The following is a 6,546-nucleotide window of genomic DNA, read 5'->3' as shown; positions in this document are numbered from 1 at the left end:
CCTCACACAGCTCAGATAGTGAGACAGTACTTTCAGGAAGTTATAATTGTCACTATGAATTGGCCAGCTCGCAGCGCGGTTTTGAATTCCATTGAACATTTATGGGACAATATGGGCAGAAGCCTAAAAACCTTGTATCCACCTGCATTAAGTTTTGGTGATCTTGGAAACCACCTTACAGAAATTTGGAATACTATCGATCAAAATGACATTAGAACGTTGATATCGAGTATGGGTAGACGATGTGAAGCAGTTATTAATGCAAGAGGATGAAACAAGCGTTATTAAATTGTTTTTTTTTCGAATTTGATTTTGTTAAGCTTCAAAATACCCTGTATATTTCTGTTTATTTAATTAAAAATTACAAAATAAATGCTTTACTATTATAACGTAACTTCATTTTTCATAATACATCATTTAAAATTAAAATTTACAGGCTTTTTTTAAGTTTTTAAACAGTATGCGTTAATTTTGCGGCGAAGTGTAGTATCAGAAAGGGTAGTTGCCATTTAAAAAAATGAAGTTTTCGACATTTTTAGATTATCAATTTTAAAAAATTGCAGTAGGCGTATGAAACACAAAAAACATGTCGTTGATAGCGCAAAAAAGCGGCCAAATCTTTGGCAAGTCAGTAAAGTAAAATTAAATTATTTATTTCTGATGGTTCAGGAATTATAATTTTTTTAATGAAGCCCTGCTACCTCACTTTTTTGCAAAAAAGATGACATAGGTCAAAAACGATGACAGATAAGTATTGACAAAAAGACGTACTAAACTCAAAAGTTAACGTAGAATCGAAATGTGAATTCAAAATGGGGCCTTTCTATTTAAAAAAAAAATGGTATTGATTTCCGGTATTTCCGCAAGTACCACCCTTTTGAAAATATTTCATTTGAACTTGGAGTAGTCGATTATAGTCAACTACCAATTATCATATTAATATGATTTTGGGAAATTAAAAAGTTTCTAATGAACGGGCTACGTGAATCAGCCTGTATAATGTATGATTTTCTTTAATAAAATAATGTTTGATACCATTGTTTGAATAATTAAACCAACCGCTGCTTGGCAGATTTTTGACAGATCTGTGCCATAAAGGCCAATTTATGCCCTCATTTGAGGGCGTATGAAGACGATTATTGACTAAAATACACTCACCGGCAGAAAAAAAGCGGAACACCATTATTATTTAAAATCTATCGTCGCGGTATGTGGTTGCTCTTTTTCAACCAGTCTTTTGAAGTTAACAACAATAAAACATTACAAAAGTTATAAAAATCTAACCAGGTTGCTTGGTTATTATAAAAATGGTAAATTTAAGAAAAGGTTTTTAAGCCAAAAATTTGTTTTTAAGCGAAATTGCTAATAAAATAGCCTATACTAATGTTCAAGGTTATGTTTGCTATCATCGCCTCCTGGTCAAAATACATCAAAATAGGTATTATGGGAATAATTTGTTGTTGACTAATTAGTGTTCCGTTTTTTTTTGCCGGTGAGTGTAGAATAAAGCTCTTTATGATACCAAACTGTAAAAAGAGTTTTTTGACTTCAAATTCAAAATGTCATTTTAACAAGAAAAACTCTCGGTGACAAAAACAAAGATGAATAAATAATATCCCCTAAAATCGACTCGCCATTTTACCTCCAAGCAGCTAATACGTATCGCGTAACTTTCTTTTATCTAGGGATTTAAAAAGCACCCGTACAGTAGCGCTCTGCGGGGATCACTCAAACTACACTTTTGAAAAGGCCGTGCCAACCAATTTCTTTTCATGTTAAGTCACGTATGAATAATAGCGTCCTTGATTCAATTTTGTGTTAAGATCTTTTCGACTATTCCTCAAATCAAAAGGTTATTCCAAGTGGATGACATTGTATCACAGTAAAATATTCTTCCCAGCCGGAACATTATACAGCGTTATCAAGAATGACTGAATCTGAATTTTGGTACCACTGTAAATTAAACGCATTTCCGGTTATCAGGTTTGACAGTGTTGACAGGCAAACTTCAAATTTACGATTTTTGTAATAGCATAAACCTAACCGACATAACCTAAACATTTTTTTATGTCGTGTCAAATTTAAACATCCGGCCAGTGCCAATTACGAGACAAGAAAATACCAAAATTTTGCAATTGTTTCATTGCCAACAGACTCAGTCATTGTTGATCACGCTGTAAATGTCAATCATAAGTTTTAGGCACGACCTGCTAGATAGTCAGAGTGTCTATAGCGGCCTGGGCGTAGACTGAAAAATCCTATGTTCTCATGATTCTGACGTTTAGGGTTGATTTCGGGGGTTGCTGTTAGCAACTAACTGTCATGCTATCACATCGTCATGTGCATCGTGACAATTTTGACATGCAGTCCAAGATGCAGTCCTCACACATGTATCTGCATGATGCATGCAGTCATGCGTCGCTGTCCAGTGATAAATGATACATTACTTTAATTGTAATTAGTAATTACAGTTTGGATATTCTAAATGGCAAAAGCAAAATGTTGCGCACTGGTTCGGTTGTGCGGGAGGGACAAAGTTTCGGCGCCGCGTTTTTTGAAAATATCTCGGTCAGTGGCGAGTGCAAATTCATAGAATAATAATTTGCCCAAAATGATATTCTATTCAAAACTGTACAAAACGTAAAATATCCTTTCCACTCATTTCCACCAAGAATGGCACGGATTAATTAAGCAAATATAGGTAATTGTTTTGTTGTGGGCCCATCTTTATCTGAAATGACCCGCTTAGGAAATAATGTAGGTACTGCAAATCCAAGAATGAGATTATAATTTTAATATTAATCTAGAAGTAGGAAGTTGTTGCTGCATTTACCGCAATATCGGTTCTAAGATGATAAAAGAGCCAGTTCATAAACACTAACAGCAAAATGCTAAAAACCAGAAACACCACACAGAACTAGCATCAACAAAATTAATAAAATTGTTGTTATTAAAGCTACTTTTAAACTGCGACACTCTTTGAGTCTTTGACACTGCATTTTGACAACTTCACTGAATTCATAACATTTGTTTATGAGGTTATGATTATTTAGTGATATTCCCCCCTAAAGTGGCGCCGTGGAGATCACAGGCACTAAAGCTTCGCCCAGGCAGATGTATAGTGAAATATGTCAATCATCAAGACGGCGGTGGTTTTAGGTGACCTTGAGTTTGACAATCCACATCTAAAACGTTTTTACTATACAGGCTGTCCCAAAAGTACCGCCTTTCCTTGTTTTTCCCAAATTCCATTTTTCGAGGTTCTCGGTTATATCCCATTTTTGGGAGAAGCATTGAACCAGCAGGTGTCAGTCAAAGCTCAATTTAAAGCTAAATAAATATACTTCAAGTTCATTACCTAAGACTTTTCTCATCTGAGGAGTATTTTTTACGATATTTAATAAAATAATGGACCTAAACAAAACTTTGTCCACTTTTTGGAAAAAATACCCAATTTTTCAAGAGTTGTATCTCAGGAACTACTGGAGGAACAGAGCTCACTTACACCTCAAATTGTAGCAAATTTGATGTAGTTTAAAAAAGATAAGTTCAACTTTTTCTATGAGACTCATATCTTAGGAGATATTGAGCAAAAATTGAAAATAGTGCAAAAATTTCGCAGTTCTTTGGCTACCACGCAGCGCACACAAGTCTTCCGAAGTTGCAAATTTGGTTTTTTACTCTTGGCTAAGGTCCAAACAACATATAAAAAAATTAGAACTACATGATCTTTTGCAAGGTCGAATGTATACAGGTGTCTCAAAATTCGCGAATTCCGAATTCAGAGAGGGGTAGGGAAGGACCCAGTGGAGCTCGAAAAATACTTAGAAAAAAAAATTCGCTCTTCCTGAAGAAGATATAAGCACTTTAATTTTGTTCAATGCATAGCAGCCTTCATATCCACAGTGACAAAATACTATTCTAGCTACGTTGCAGTCCCATTTTTAAGAAAAATTACAAAAATTTAAGATTTTTTTTACTCCAAAGTACCTAAAGCTATTTTCCAAAAAATTGTTTTACGTTATTATTTTCCACAATCATCTACACCATAAATAACAATAAACACTGAACTTTTCAGCCTGTATTTGAAGAAAACGCACTTCAAAGAGTGCACCTTCAGACCAATGTATCTTTGTGGGGGGCGTCCCGATTTTTTTTTTATTTCCATATTTGGACTTCTGGAGTGATCCCCTACAACGCTCTGAATTTGGAATTCGCGAATTATGAGACACCTGTATATTGATTGGACTACTTATTTTTCAGTCGAATTATGCTCCTCGGGTCTTTTAATATGTAGGTGGCAAGTTCGACTTGAAGACTTCAGCCTGTTCTTCATTATGAAATTTTAAAAAAACATTTTCCCACACAGAATCCTCTTGTAACTGTAAGGTAATTGTCTCCTTCACCATGGACATGGTGCAACTTAATATTTCCTCACATGGTAGAACCACATGTCTCTTGCTATCAGAACTTAGTTGAACATGAAAGTAATTTTCAATCTTCACAATACTTATAGTCCCAGTATATGTTTTGAAGACATTTGCATTAATCATCATAGCTTTACCATCTCCAGTGGTAACTTTGGCAGTCATTTTGGTTTTCAATCTTGTTCTTTGGATTATTAAACTAACAAAAACAAGTCAAAAACTGTGTTACTAAGTATTTAAAATTGTGGAATTAAATGTTCGAATTGCCATCCCCCAGCTTGTTGACAATAAGCAAGTTTATGAAGAAATTCCCCTTGTTTTAGTATTATCTAGTTTTATCCTCGCACCCAATCAAAATTAAAATTTCTATACGTTGTGTTTCTGTTAAATGAGTCATTTTCGAAAACGTTTTGTAATAGTAGTTTATTTGACGAGTTTGTGTGTAAAAAAGGTCCAATTTACACACGAACGAGTTGAATACAACGTTTTTTTGTTCGACGAGCCCCTTAAAGGCTCCAAATCGCTTAAAACCTTGACGTTTCGTTTTGACAAGTTGTGACATTTATCAAAATCCGTTCACATAGGAGAAAATTCTCAAATTCTGACAGTGTCGAACAAAAAAACAAATAACACATACGAATGAAATTGACTGTATGATTTACCTACTTGATTTTTTGACTTTGTGACAATCTAACCAAATTTTGAAATGACATTGAAGACCAAAATTTATTGCTCGCGACAGTACCTATTGTTCAAATATTAATTAAAACGTTTTATTAAGTTTTCGTTGCTTCGTTTGATATTGATCTTATCCCAATTCTTCTGAAATTGTGGAATTGTTGGTCTTTCGTTTTCATTATCCTTTGAATTTAGTAATAGAGAAACAAGCTTTTTAACACCATGAATTGAAGATAGGAAAGCAGGGAGGCAAATATCGGAAATGTGACGAATTCCCAGCCCACCAAATCTAATCGGTAAAGTGGACTGACACCATTGTAAATCAGTTAAATGTAAATTAAGTATTCTCTCTAAAGAAGACTTTAAAGAAGAATCAATTGAATTAACATAATTAGAAAATTGGTATGAAAAGACAGTTCTTGATTAAAGTAAAAGCCATGTGTCAGCTTTGTTTAAAAGATTTTCAACTGTAATTATAGTTTTTTCGACAGTGTTTTTGAAACTTTGATCAAAGATTGGAGAGCCTGAAAGAGATAAACCTCCTCGGTCACAAATTTTAATATCTGGTGCAAAATTTTGAAATTCCTTTATGACTTTTAAATCTGTATCTCCAGAACAGCAAAAGATATCGCATTTGTTAAAGTTTAATTCAAGACCAATTTTTCTGGATAAATTGATAACTTTCTTAAAGTCGGATAAAACTACTTCTGGGTAATCAGCTAAGGTTCCATCATCTAAATACCAAATATTCAGTTGAGAATCCAAAGATAAAATAATTGGTTGAATGGCAACACTAAAAATCATGGGACCGCAGGGATCTCCTTGCTGGGCTCCAACAGAAGAAGAAATTAAATGATTACCAAAAAATAAAGTTGAAGGATTTCTATAGCATTGATAAAGATAAGGGTAAGGAAGTGGGGTATGACATTGGACTTCTTTTAGAATACAATCCCGTTCGACTGAGTGAAAGGCGTTTTTGAAATCTAATTTAAGAAGAACCTTGCCACGGTTTTGGTCGTTATTAACAAAGGTTCGTGTTATGAATTGCTACTTCGCATCCTAGTTTAGTTGCCACTCCAAGTTGGTGTGGAGATAAATACGAATTTACAATATTACGACTTTGAAAACAGACTAGCTTTGAGGTCAATCTTTGCAAACAGTTTCCGATAGCGATTGGTCTAATTCCTCCATCTTTCTTATGAAGGGGGCACATAAAGGCGTACCATATAATAAATGACAAATTTCTGAAGGAAGTTGACCAGACAATAAAAAATTGCACAGTTTTGTCAAAGCTCTTAGTGCCTGCTGACCTGCTTCACCCGCTGACAAAGATATAATATCTTTCAAGGATTGTGGTCTCATGCCATCTAAACCTGGTGAAGAACCGGCAGGAAAGGAATTAATAGCTTCTCGAACGTTTTGCTCATTGACTATTAAAGAA

This window comes from Tenebrio molitor, chromosome 8 (assembly GCF_963966145.1).
Source record: "Tenebrio molitor chromosome 8, icTenMoli1.1, whole genome shotgun sequence".
NCBI classification, from domain to species: domain Eukaryota; kingdom Metazoa; phylum Arthropoda; class Insecta; order Coleoptera; family Tenebrionidae; genus Tenebrio; species Tenebrio molitor.
This window is presented reverse-complemented; position numbering follows the sequence as displayed.